Source organism: Symphalangus syndactylus, chromosome 5 (assembly GCF_028878055.3).
Source record: "Symphalangus syndactylus isolate Jambi chromosome 5, NHGRI_mSymSyn1-v2.1_pri, whole genome shotgun sequence".
Lineage (NCBI taxonomy): Eukaryota > Metazoa > Chordata > Mammalia > Primates > Hylobatidae > Symphalangus > Symphalangus syndactylus.
The window spans coordinates 122,590,518-122,604,452 of NC_072427.2; the positions used below are offsets into that span (position 1 = coordinate 122,590,518).

The window sequence follows — 13,935 nt, forward strand, 5'->3', positions numbered from 1 at the left end:
AATCAGATTTATGGAAAAGAGTCTAACAAGTACTCTTAAATACAGGTTTCTAATAACTTTAAGATTAATGAACTAATTTTTTTTCAAAATTCTAATGAAGAAACTGATGGGTTTATGAAACTGCTAATCAATAGATCAGGCAGAACAAAAATTAATTACATGATATTATATACATGATAAAGATAATGCTTTTATGACTTTTATCTAACATTAATTGTTCTTCAAGTGTTTTGTTTTCCAGACTTAAGACAATTTTCTCTCTTAAGCTGTATATAGTTTACAACATTTTGGTAAAGGATGCTTTTATGAATAAAGCTGGAAGCATTTACTCTTTATTCTTACTATTCCTCACAAATTTGGAAACTGTTCATGAGTTTTCTTATGGCAATATAGTTATTTGCATAAGTCCAGTAAAAATCTTATCTCTCTTTTTTTTTTTTGAGACAGGTTCTCACTCCGTCTCCTAGGCTGGAGAGCAGTGGCACAATCTCAGCTTACTGCTGCCTCCACATCCTGGGCTTAAGTGATCATCCCACCTCAGCCCTAGAGAAGCTGGGACTACAGGCATGTGCCACCACATCTAGCTACTTTTAAAATTTTTCGTAGAGACAGTTTCGCCATGTTGACCATGTCGGAGCTCTTTTTTTTTTAAATAGCAGAATACAATCAGAAACATTAGTTATATTACCAAGGCTTTGACCAAATTCATATTTGACAATGTGCATAGAATGACTGGCTTCAAGTGTTCTCAGACTTATAATGAATAGATAAAAGTTGTCACTCCCTGGCAGGCCCAGGAACCTTAAGACTGTAGGTAAAATCTGAATCTGCCTTGGTTTGGCTTCCTAGCCTAAAGAGATTTTTAAATCTGAGCTTCCTATGTGATTAATATGTATAGAAAAAGTTACATTTCTAAAGAAAAGCTATAATATACCTGTTATTACATTGTAGCTCTGTGCATTGTTTTTGAGTTCCTGTGATCTACCTACAGACTAGACTAAATCCTGAATTCTAGATCCTTCCAGTCCAACTTTCTTTCATGGAATTGCTAAAAATTGAAAATGCTCCATTCCTGAAGCCCTATAAGCTGAAACTAGATAAATTTTAACGAACAAGTCTTGTACCTGATAATGAGTCACACAAAAATTTATGAAACCACCTGATGCCATAGGCAGAGAGATTTAATCTGCAAACCAGGAAAAGATGTTTTCATGCTCTAGACAGCTTTTCCCAAGATGTTAGGACAGGAATCCATATCACAATGAGACTCTTACCCCTGTTAATGCCAACCATTTTCACTTTACAGGATAATGGTTATTTGATTTATTCAATTGGTTGTCTTTAGCCTTAGCCCAGGTTCATGTCTCAAAACCATTATGCAAACTAGAATTGTCATATTACTATTAATTTTCTGTTGTATTTTCTTACTTTAAACTTTGTATTTGTTATTTGTTAAATTCTTGCAGAGGTACAACTCTGAGCAGAAAAACGCTGGCCCAGAACTTAGGGATGATAGCAAACGCCTACGAAACAGGCAAAATTAAACTTAATAATGGACTCCAGGTAGACTAGCCTGAAAGCTTGGCTTCAAACTCCCTTTGTTGCTCAAATGTGGCCAGAAGAGTTTCAATATGACTCCTAGTCACCAATCACTCCTTCCAAATGTGGGAGTAGACTAGCAACCTGGGACAAATCCATCCTGGCACTGAGGGACATCAAAATCCAACTATAGGTTGATTGATCAGTGATGCTTTTGGAGAAAGATCTTGATGAAAAGGAGGGAAGTGTGAAAGTTCTCAGAATCAAAATGGAGTCCACTGTGTTAAAATCCTCCCTGAGAAATGGATCTGGGGTAGGCCATGCAGAGAAAAGTTCTCATGAAATGCCTGATAACACAAACTATCACAAAAGACTCTATAAAACTCCCAACCTTGCACAAAGACCATCACAGCCTTTTGCAAAAAATACTTTTATGTGGACATTTGCCCAGCAATTCACTGTTCAAGCTCATCCGCTGTCACCCTTGTTACTGTTACTGATCCTTGTAGCCAACGATAATTATCTCAAAAACCACTATGAAATTTTTTTTTTTTTTTTTTTGAGACGGTGTCTTGCTCTGTCGCCCAGACTGGAATGCAGTGGCGTGATCTTGGCTCATTGCAACCTCCACCTCCCAGGTTCAGGTGATTCTCCTGCCTCAGCCTCCCGAGTAGCTGGGATTATAGGCGCCCTCCACCACGCCTGGCTAATTTTTGTGTTTTTAGTAGAGACAGCGTTTTGCCATGTTGGCCGGGCTGGTCTCAAACTCCTGACTTCAGGTGATCTGCCTGCCTTGGCCTCCGAAAATTCTGGGATTATAGGCATGAGCCACCATGCCCAGCCAACTATGAAATTTTCTTAATTTTTCTCTTAAAAGCCTTTGTCTTCCTTTACTTCCCTGAATATGCACATAGTTTACTATGGCATGTGCATTCCCACTGCAATGCCTTATTCCCAAATACATATCATTTATTTTTAAAGTGTCTCTCTTTGCTATTTAGGTTGATAAATGTCTCTATTAGAATTTCATTCTAATGAAGTAGTTTTTCATTAGATTTACTTCTCTTTTGAGCATATTAGCATCATTATCATTATTATGATTGTGGTTATTTCTCTAAAGAGCTCCTCTCTGCAGTTGTTTCCTACCACCTCAGTGGACTCTGTCATAATCAAAGAGATCTGCTTCAAGGCTTAATGCCCATACCCATATCATCCCCTCCCATGCTTGCCTTGTTTCCTTATAAACTGTTTAACCAGGAAAACAGGTCTGACTCTGATTTGAAGAGGAAGAGAGGTCAGCAGTCTATCCCCAGATCAGACTCTACTAGTGATACTAGGATCTCCTTTCTAACTTCTGGCCTATAGCTTGCTCTCTCATGTCTTCTGTGTTTCATGCTTTTGACATGACTCAGATAATATACAGGGACATACTGGGCACTACGGCAGACCTAGCCAATCAATCATGGCATTATCTTAGGTTGAGCCTAATCATGTGTCAGAATTGTTCTTAACACAGTGTTCTCAACTGCTACCACCACATTAACATTTAACCCCTGAGATTAGTTCTGCTTATCATCTCTGTAGCATTGATTCATAGATGAACAAGAGAATCACCTGGGAAGCTTTAAAAATAGCATGATATATTGTTATTTTTTAAAGGGATACTTATCTTTTTGAGATACATACTAAGTACTTATGGATGAAATGATATTGAACCATTTGAGAGAGAGTTGTAGACAATATAACATTTTATTCCTAAATACTTTCGGTATGTATCACTTAAGAGAATTTTGTAATCTGACTACAATAGAATTATAACACTTGGGAAACTTGAAGTCGATACAATTTTATTATCTAATATTACATTTAATATTATCTAATATGAATTCTTATTCAGTTTTTGAATTATTTCAATAATATCTGTGTTAGCCTGTTTTGTGCTGCTATTACAGAATACCTTAGACTGGGTAATTTATAAAGAACAGAAATTTATTTTTTCATAGTTTTGGAGGCTAGAAAATCCCAGATCCTTTGCATTAGCAGGTTTGGTTATCTGGTGAAGGCTGTAGCCTCCAAGGAAAGGAATGCTGTGTCCTCACATGGCAGAAGGTGGAATGGCAAGGGATGCATACTGCGTGAAGCCTCTTTTGTAAGGGCCTTAATCCCATTCATGAGGGAGGAGCTCTCATGGCCTAATCCCCTTTTAAAGGCCTCACCTCTTAATACTATCACATTGGCAACACCTACATTTTGGAGGGGACACATTCAAACCATTGCAATGTCTTATAGCTTTTTTTTTTTTTAAACCATCCAAAAACCAATCTAGATTACACGTTGCATTTAATATTAAACATAATTATTTATGTCTTTTATGTTTCCTTTAATCAAGAGCAGTTCCCCAGCTTTTCCTTGGTCTTTAATTGACATTAACATTTTTGGAGTCCAGGCCAGCATTTTGTTGAATGTTCTTTAACTTGGGTTTATGTGATGTTTCCTCATGATTAGATTCAGGTTTTGCAGTTTGGCAGGAACATTAAAGAAGTGGTGTTCTGTCCTTCTCAGTGTGTCAGACCAGGAGGCATCTGCTGCCTGATTGTCCCATTATTGCTCATATTAAGTTTGATCACTTAGTAAAAATGCTAACTGCTAGATGCATTGGAAAGATATAGTTCTTCTTTGTAATTAATACGTATTGCGTGGAGTTATACTTTTAGATTGTATAAATATTCTTTTACGCCGCATTTTCTCACTGAATGATTTTGGCACTCTTCGATGATCCTTGCCTGAATCTATTATTTCTGTGGTGGTTCTGAGATGGTAATTTTCTGTTTCTATCATTCCTTCCACATGCATTCATTGGCATCTTTTTCTTTTTTTCTCCTTTAAAGGTTGGGTATGGACTCAGCAATTTTCAAAAAATTCAATGTTATATATTCTTTTGTGTCATTGATCTTGGTTGGCTCCGGTGTCTTTTGGCAGGTCCTGATCAGCTTTTGAGCATGTTCTGATGTTCTGAAGCAAAAGATATTCCAGGATCACCTTGTGCTTCCCTTGACCCAGCCCTGGAATCAGCCATTTCTCCGTGGGATCCTGCTTTTGTCTTTTGACTATGGTGTTTAGACATGGAAGCCAGGGTGCAGGTATACTCCTTCTGCAGGAGGGTTATTGCTTCTAGGCTCTTTCAATGGACAAAATAGGAAATACATACTTTTTTTTTTTTTTTTTTTTTTTGAGACAGAGTCTCTTTCTCTCTTTCACCCAGGCTGGAGTGCAGTGGTGTGATCTCTGTTCACTGCAACCTCCGCCTCCCCAGTTCAAGCAATTCTCATGCCTCAGCCTCCTGAGTAGCTGGGATTACAGGCATGCACCACCACACTCGGCTAATTCTTGTAATTGTAGTAGAGGCAGGGTTTTACCATGTTGCCCAGGCTGGTCTTGAACTCCTCACCTCAGGTGATCTGCCCACCTTGACCTCCCCAAGTGCTGGGATTACAGGCGTGAGCCACCGTGCCTGGCTAATATATAGTTTTAAAGACCACGAATTTGTACTGATACCTCTAACTTCGTAGCCCAACACCAAAGAGTTTGCTTCTTCGTTTACTCCATATCTCTTTAAAAAAACAAAAAACAACCCTCCCATAATGGGAAAACTGGTTCCCAGTGAGACAGCCAAGCGGGATGGGGGTCTCTGGAAAAACTCCAATGGGCTTGTGCACTGGGAAGAGTGCACACTGGGGTGCAAACACAGAAGTTTACAACATTTGCAGCAGGGTTCCTCTTCCTGTGCGGAACCTGGGATTCAAGGCTCCTCCTCTTCCTGTGCGGAACCTGGGATTCAAGGCTCCTCCTCTTCCTGTGCGGAACCTGGGATTCAAGGCTCCTCCTCTTCCTGTGCGGAACCTGGGATTCAAGGCTCCTCCTCTTCCTGTGCGGAACCTGGGATTCAAGGCTCCTCCTCTTCTTGTGCGGAACTTGTAGGTGTGAAGTTCTCTAGCAGGGACTCTGGCCTTAGGAGGATCCCCGTTTCCCCTTTATTTCCCTTTATCCAATTCAACCCTGCTTTACTCACGCTTCAAACCATTTATGAGCCTAAATGTTGGTGACCACGGGACAGAAAAGGACCCTGTCTTTAGCTGAACTAAGGAAAAGTCCTGCAACACCAGCAAGATCAATATGTTTATCTATTTGAAATTCTAAAACACACACAAAGTAGTTTCAGAATTACTACATCAATACCACTGCCAAAGACAAGCTTACTTTACCAGGTAAAGTTCAAGGCTTTCTTAATTTTTATCCTTAGAATGTTCCCTGAGGATGGCCAGTTAGAATTTCACATTCACAAGTTACTTGGAATAATTATTTTTCTTTTTCTGAATAATTACATTTTTTATATGATACGTGCTTAGGTTGATTTGTTTCTGTTTCTGTTCAACTTACAGTCCTCCCAGCCTGGTGACTAAATTTTATATTTGAAAATGTAGGCCAGGCGTGGTGGCTCACGCCTGTAATCCCAGCACTTTGGGAGGCCAAGGCGGGTGGATCACGAGGTCAGGAGTTCAAGACCAGCCTGGCCAATATGGTGAAACCCCATCTTTACTAAAAACACAAAAAATTAGCTGGACGCGGTGGCAGACAACTGTAATCCCAGCTACTCAGGAGGCTGAGGCAGGAGAACCGCTTGAACTCGGAGGGCGGAGGTTGCAGCGAGCCGAGATCGTGCTACTGTACTCCAGCCTGGGCAACAGAGTGAGACTCCGTCTCAAAAAAAAAAAAAAAAAAAAGTAAACATTTATGTGGTTCAAAAGTAAAAACTATATAAAAATATAATCAGAAGAGTTCCATCTTTTTCCATCTTTCTCATTCATTTTCATCCTTTTGCTTTAGGTAATCAATCCCATTAGTTTCTGGTTAATCCTTTCTGCATTTCTTTTTTTGCAAAAATTAGGACATATTCATATATTTTCTGATAAAGCAGCTTTGGCCAAATAGAAATATTGTCTTGCTGGGCACAAAGCACCAATTTTCAAAAAAGTTCCCAATGACTGAGCAAGCATTTTCTCTTCTTGGTGTACCTGAGTGCACCTGTGATAGAAAGAAAGAAAGAAAGGAAAAAGAAAAAAAGGTGTGGTGAGAGTGGCGGTAAAGAGAGTGGGGGGCCTAATTAGCCTTAAGAATTTATTCACATTTAGTAAAATTTCCACTAGGTGGCAGTAACACTCCAAGAATAAGTTTCCTTTGTGTTCTGGGATAGGGTGACCCACCTACATGGAATGATGAGCTGTGGAGTGTGTTTAGGACAGACTCCCACCCAATGCAGAAATATTTTAAATGGATTCATTTTTCAGATAATACCAATTTAACTTTTAAAATTAAAATTAACTCTAAATCCAGTTTATCCCTCAGTAATGCAATATACTGAAAAAAGAAAGACTGATTCTGAATCAATGTATGACTGATCTGTGATTTGATAGCCTCTCAAATCAGACAAGATACTATAAACAGCAAATGTTAAAAAACCCTTAAGATTCAGTAAAATGTATTTTTATGCCTAGTGTTAATTAAAATCTCTTTATTGAATGCACTTTACCTCTTTATTTTTTGTTCAATTTTGTTTTTTCCTGATTTTTAAAACAAGTAAAAAGTAGTCAAAGCCAAAAAGTAAACTAAATATCAAGGTTCATTTCAACTCAGATTAGGATCTGGTACATATAGCCGGGATTGTAGAGGTAACACCATACCCCTGGTTAACTCAATAGATCTTGCAAAAAGTTCTATTTAATATCAGTCACTGCTTTTCATGGCTCAGCTAGGCTATAGGAACGAAATATCTTCTACGATATTCAGTAGTGTAATATGATATGGAAGCAACTGTTTCCATAAGTGTAGAGGGCAGGAGTGATCTGATCGGCTGAGAGTAGTCGGTGATGGCTTCCAGGAGTAAGTGAACTTTGAAAAGGGTGCTGAAGGAAATAATAGATATGAGTTGATAGTTAGGGAAAGGTAGGCCCTGTGGATAGGAGGAAAGATGTAATAAAAAAAAAAGGGCAATTGCAAATTATGTCATCTCATATTAAGTTATTTCATGATGAAGTGAAGGAAAACATACCTTAACTTTGTGATATAGTTTGGCTCTGTGTCCCTACCCAAATCTCATCTTGAATTGTAATCCCCATGTGTCAAGGGAGAGACCTGGTGGGAGGTAATTCCCCCATGCTGTTCTCAAGATAGTGAGTGAGTCTCATGTGATCTGATGGTTTTGTAAGTGTTTGACATTTTCCCTCTTTGCTCTTCTCTCCTGCTGCCATGTAAGATGTGCCTTGCTTCCTCTTTGCCTTCTGCCATGATTGTAAGTTTCCTGAGGCCTCCCCAGCCATGCGTAACTGTGAGTCAATCAAACCTCTTTTCTTTCCAAATTACCCAGTCTCAGGTATTTCTTTACAGCAGTGTGAAAAACGGACCAATACACTGTGAATGCAAAAGTCTATCATGTTCACTATAATTATCTCAGAATGTTTTTCACGTCTCTTCTCCTCCTTTGCATTTCTACCACCATCATCATACTCTAGGCTTTTCATACTGGGAAATGGACTCAAGGTTTCAACTTGGCATCCCTGCTTCCATTCTTCCCTCGTCTAAATTGATTGTCCACATTGTGGCCAGGATTGCCTTCCTAAGGCACAACCCTGACCTAGTATGTTTCCTTTGGTAAAACAAAGGGACCTGAATTGGCTCAGCTTCCAGGTCACCATGAAAACAGTCTATTGATAGGAAGTTGGTCTCAAAAAGCCTTTCTATTCTAATGTTTTATGATCCTTACATGTCATCCTTACATGTCATCCTCACTGAGATAGCATGTGTGGCTCCCATTTATCTACAGGTGAAGTTGATGTTCCCTTTTTAGACATGCAAGGCAGTCTACAATGTGGGCCTGTATTTTCTGGGTTTTCTCCCCCTCACTCATGATCAGTTCACTTTAGCCAAATCAGACAGAGGCCATATAACGTGGTACCTTTAATCACACTGTTCCTTCTGTCAGGAATGCAGAATCGTCCCTCCCTGTTTCCATTTGAAATGCTTCATTCATAGAACACTTGTGATTTGCACAAAGCCACCCTTTACTACTGTGGCACCTAGCCTCTAAGTTGACCTCCAGAGATCCATGCTGCCTGGTACTCATGCACTGTGAAATGATCACACTGAATCACGGCTGACTCTGTATGGTCAAACTGATGGAATATGGTGAAAGTAAAAATGTGTTACTTCTGAGGTTAGCTTATCAAAAGCTTTGTAGTTTCTGCTTCAGTGTCTTGGATCACTCACTTTGAGGAGAGCCAGTTTCATGCTATGAGGACACTAAAGCAGCTTTATGGAGAGATGGACTCGGAGAGAAGCTGAGGTCCTTACTCAACAGTCAGCACCAACGTGCCCACCACGTGAGTGAGCCATTCAGAAAGTAATTCCTCCAGCCCCAGTCAAGCCCCTGGGTGACTGCAGAATCAACTAGTATCTGACTGAAGGCAGCAAGCCAAAACTGCCCATCCACTTGCTCCTGAATTTCTGACCCACAGACACCATATTGTTGTTTTAAGCCACTAAGTGTTGGGGGTGATTTGTTACACAGCAATAGATAATACAACATCAGGCCTCTGATGGCACAGTTTTGGCAGCCAACTAGAATTACTTGCTCTTCAATTTCTATTTTTAGAAGAAAAGTTCTTGCCTTTAAGGGAATTGAGGGCTTTGATGAAGTTGATATCCTCAAAGGAAGGTCCTGGCATCTCCAGGTCTTCAGCTTCTCTCTTAAGCTAAGCATTTAATTCATTCTTAACTCCTTACTATGAATTATACATAGTCAGACCCTGAAACAGTTCGTTTCTTCTCAAAAGGGAGGATAGTGGAAACAGAGGCAGAGTAACAGTCAAGGTCATGGATTGTGGAAGCAGATGTGTGTGTCATTGAGTCTTGGCTTTGCCTCTCCCTCCCTGCGTGCCTACTGACTTTGGAGGATTGCATGGGGGGATTGAATGGTAAGATCTATGCCATGCTCACACTTCAGTGCCTGGAAAATATCCAGGACTCAGTAAATGCTATGATTTTTATTGCTAAGATTCCCTGGACATCAGCCTCTTTTCATCACTACCTTAAACTAGAGCCATCTTTATCATTCCTCGTTGCTTTCTACCACCATTTCTTTTTTTTTTTTTTTTTTTTTTTTTTTTTTTTTTTAATTATACTTTAGGGTTTTAGGGTACATGTGCACAATGTGCAGGTTTGTTACATATGTATCCATGTGCCATGTTGATTTCCTGCACCCATTAATTCGTCATTTAGCATTAGGTGTATCTCCTAATGCTGTCCCTCCCCCCTCCCCCCACCCCACAACAGTCCCCGGAGCGTGATGTTCCCCTTCCTGTGTCCATGAGTTCTCATTGTTCAATTCCCACCTATGAGTGAGAACATGCGGTGTTTGGTTTTTTGTCCTTGCGATAGTTTACTGAGAATGATGTTTTCCAGTTTCATCCATGTCCCTACAAAGGACACGAACTCATCATTTTTTATGGCTGCATAGTATTCCATGGTGTATATGTGCCACATTTTCTTAATCCAGTCTATCGTTGTTGGACATTTGGGTTGGTTCCAACTCTTTGCTATTGTGAATAGTGCCGCAATAAACATACGTGTGCATGTGTCTTTATAGCAGCATGATTTATAGTCCTTTGGGTATATACCCAGTAATGGGATGGCTGGGTCAAATGGTATTTCTAGTTCGAGATCCCTGAGGAATCGCCACACTGACTTCCACAATGGTTGAACTAGTTTACAGTCCCACCAACAGTGTAAAAGTGTTCCTATTTCTCCACATCCTCTCCAGCACCTGTTGTTTCCTGATTTTTTAATGATGGCCATTCTAACTGGTGTGAGATGGTATCTCACTGTGGTTTTGATTTGCATTTCTCTGATGGCCAGTGATGAGGAGCATTTCTTCATGTGTTTTTTGGCTGCATAAATGTCTTCTTTTGAGAAGTGTCTGTTCATGTCCTCTGCCCACTTTTTGATGGGGTTGTTTGTTTTTTTCTTGTAAATTTGTTTGAGTTCATTGTAGATTCTGGATATTAGCCCTTTGTCAGATGAGTAGGTTGCAAAAATTTTCTCCCACATAAAGTGGACCTAATAGACATCTACAGAACTCTCCACCCCAAATCAACAGAATATACATTTTTTTCAGCACCACACCGCACCTATTCCAAAATTGACCACATAGTTGGAAGTAAAGCTCTTCTCAGCAAATGTAAAAGAACAGAGATTATAACAAACTGTCTCTCAGACCACAGTGCAATCAAACTAGAACTCAGGATTAAGAAACTCAGTCAAAACCGCTCAACTACATGGAAACTGAGCAACCTGCTCCTGAATGACTATTGGGTACATAATGAAATGAAGGCAGAAATAAAGATGTTCTTTGAAACCAACGAGAACAAAGACACAACATACCAGAATCTCTGGGACACGTTCAAAGCAGTGTGTAGAGGGAAATTTATAGCACTAAATGCCCACAAGAGAAAGCAGGAAAGATCCAAAATTGACACCCTAACATCACAATTAAAAGAACTAGAAAAGCAAGAGCAAACACATTCAAAAGCTAGCAGAAGGCTAGAAATAACTAAAATCAGAGCAGAACTGAAGGAAATAGAGACACAAAAAACCCTTCAAAAAATTAATGAATCTAGGAGCTGGTTTTTTGAAAAGATCAACAAAATTGATGGACCGCTAGCAAGACTAATAAAGAAGAAAAGAGAGAAGAATCAAATAGATGCAATAAAAAACGAAAAAGGGGATATCACCACCGATCCCACAGAAATACAATCTACCATCAGAGAATACTACAAACACCTCTATGCAAATAAACTAGAAAATCTGGAAGAAATGGATAAATTCCTCGACAAATACACCCTCCCAAGACTAAACCAGGAAGAAGTTGAATCTCTGAATAGACCAATAACAGGTTCTGAAATTGTGGCAATAATCAATAGCTTACCAACCAAAAAGAGTCCAGGACCTGATGGATTCACAGCTGAATTCTACCAGAGGTACAAGGAGGAACTGGTACCATTCCTTCTGAAACTATTCCAATCGATAGAAAAAGAGGGAATCCTCCCTACACAATGGGAGAAAATTTTTCTACCACCATTTCTTTCTACCACAGACTCTTCCACAGAGCTGCCAAGATGTTCTTCTTCAAAATGAAATATAGCCATGTTGTTTTCCTGCTTAAAAAACCTCTATTAAAATACAAAACAGATCCGTAGGGTTAAATCTAGGCTAGAGCTGCTTTGGGAGGAGGAAGTGGACGGTGAGTGGGAAGGGGCATGAAAGGGCGGGCTTTTGAGGTGCTGACATGTTGTTTCTTGACCTTGATGGTGATTATACAGTTGGGTACCTTTCATGATAACTCTGAGTTGTGTCCTGGATGCTCTGTGTGTTTTTCTGTATGTATATTGCAATAAAAAGTCTATTCATAAAAAATGAACATACAAACAAGTGAACATCACCGTTGGCTTCCTTGCTGTCAGGGATAAAATTTCCTGCTTTCCTTCGGCATCCAGAGCTGCCCCATGGCTCCTGTTCAGGACCTACTTCTTCAGCATCATAACTTTCTCCTGAGTCCCACACAGCCGGTGTTTCTAGTTATATTTCTCAGCATTCCCTGAACACACCATGCAACTTCTCTGCCTTTGTGCATTCTGTCCACTTCCTCTTTCCCTACCTCAGTTCTTACATTTTAGGGAAAAGCTCATATTCATCTTTCAAGAGCCCCTCAAACATGCCATATATGAAGCCTTATGTGCCCCCCTCAGGCAGAGAAGTTGCTCCCTCCTCTGGCTTACCACAACACCTCTCTCAAAGTGCTGTGCAGACTCTGTGTTCATGGAAATGTGTGTGCTGTCCAATACGGCAGTCACTGGAAACCTGGCTAGTGTGGTTGAGGAAAGGAATTCTTAATTTTGTTTCACTTTAAAAAAATTTTAACTCTTTAAAACAACTTTATTGGGGTATAATTTACATGCCATAAAATTCACCCATTTTCTGTAATAATCTTATTTAATTTTAATTAACTTAAAATTAAATAGCCACATATGCACAGTGTGGCTCCATCACAAGTTCTCACACAATGTGTGTATAAATCACCTGTTTCCATATCTTCCTCTCGTGGAAGATCATGAGCTTTTTGAGGGGAAAGATTTTGTTCTTATCAGTCTCTTGGTGAGTGAAATGCCTGTTACTTAAGAGACGCTCAATACGTATTATAAATGAATAATTGGATTGTATTTCTAAGAACTCTGCCCTGATTGCCTGTGAGGTCCTCTCAGCCCGTTACTGAGAATTTCTACCCAAACTTTTTGCCGTACTCTTTCTCCAGTGGGAATCAAAAACCATGGCCCAGGATCATGGTGGTAAGGCCTTGGAGAGTCTGGAACCTTTCACCTCTAAGTTTGTTGTGTTTTGGTTTCCCTATTCTTGGTGGTATTAATCAGTTAGCATTCCTTAAAAGGGAAAGGGCCCTTGAGCTTATCTGTAGGGGCAGCCAAACAGGAAGATGAAAAGGAGGTCGCCACTCTTTCTGAGGCTGGCCTTGGAAAGGGGATGTCCCAAGGGTTGGGGCAGATGGAGTCAGACTTAAGAAATGGGGAAAGAGGAACAAAGAAGATGGGCCCTGGAGGCAGGTGCAGGTCAGGAGCATCCCAGAGTCACAGATATCGGGGTGGGGATCTCTGACCAACAGCTCCTTCCATGATGGAGTTCTAGAAGGTACTAGTGGATTTTTCTCTTTCAAGGATAGTCTAATTGTCTTAGATCAGTATTTGTACATTCTCAGTTAGTGCTTCCCAAAGTTGCCTGCACATTAGAATCACCTTAGGAGTTTTAAAAAAGAATGGATTCCCCAGTCTTATCCCAGAACTACAGAATTCGAATCTCCAGGAGTGGGGCCTAAAAGTCCCTATGTTTTGAAAAGGTCCCTTGTTGATTCTCTTGCAATTTATTCAGGTGGATGTTTAGGAACCAGTGCTCTAAACATATAGTAAAAATCATATGTCAGTAGTTTTCCCCAGAGAAGCATGGTGTATTATTTCATTCTTTGTATATTTTGAATCCAGGAATTAGAACAACTGAAACTATGTTATGGTTTTAATACACGATAAATATTGCTCTACTTTGGTAAATAACATTTACTGAGTAATGACATTTATGGCACTCTTAATCCTTCCTAAATGCTTTGTTATCTAAGTTTTCATAACTACTCTGGGAGGTAATCAACCAAAAAATATTTAATGAATTTCTAGTGTTGATCCAACACAGTGCTGGGTAGACAGGGATATAATTATGGCTTCCACATTA

The 13,935-nt window shown here is 39.8% G+C and overlaps 1 protein-coding gene across 3 annotated transcripts in view; it reads left to right on the forward strand.

Annotated features, from left to right (window-relative positions):
• ATP8B4 (ATPase phospholipid transporting 8B4 (putative)) overlaps positions 1-13,935 on the forward strand; it is a 319,170-nt gene that overhangs the window by 725 nt on the left and 304,510 nt on the right. The gene's annotated exons all lie outside the window — the stretch shown is intronic.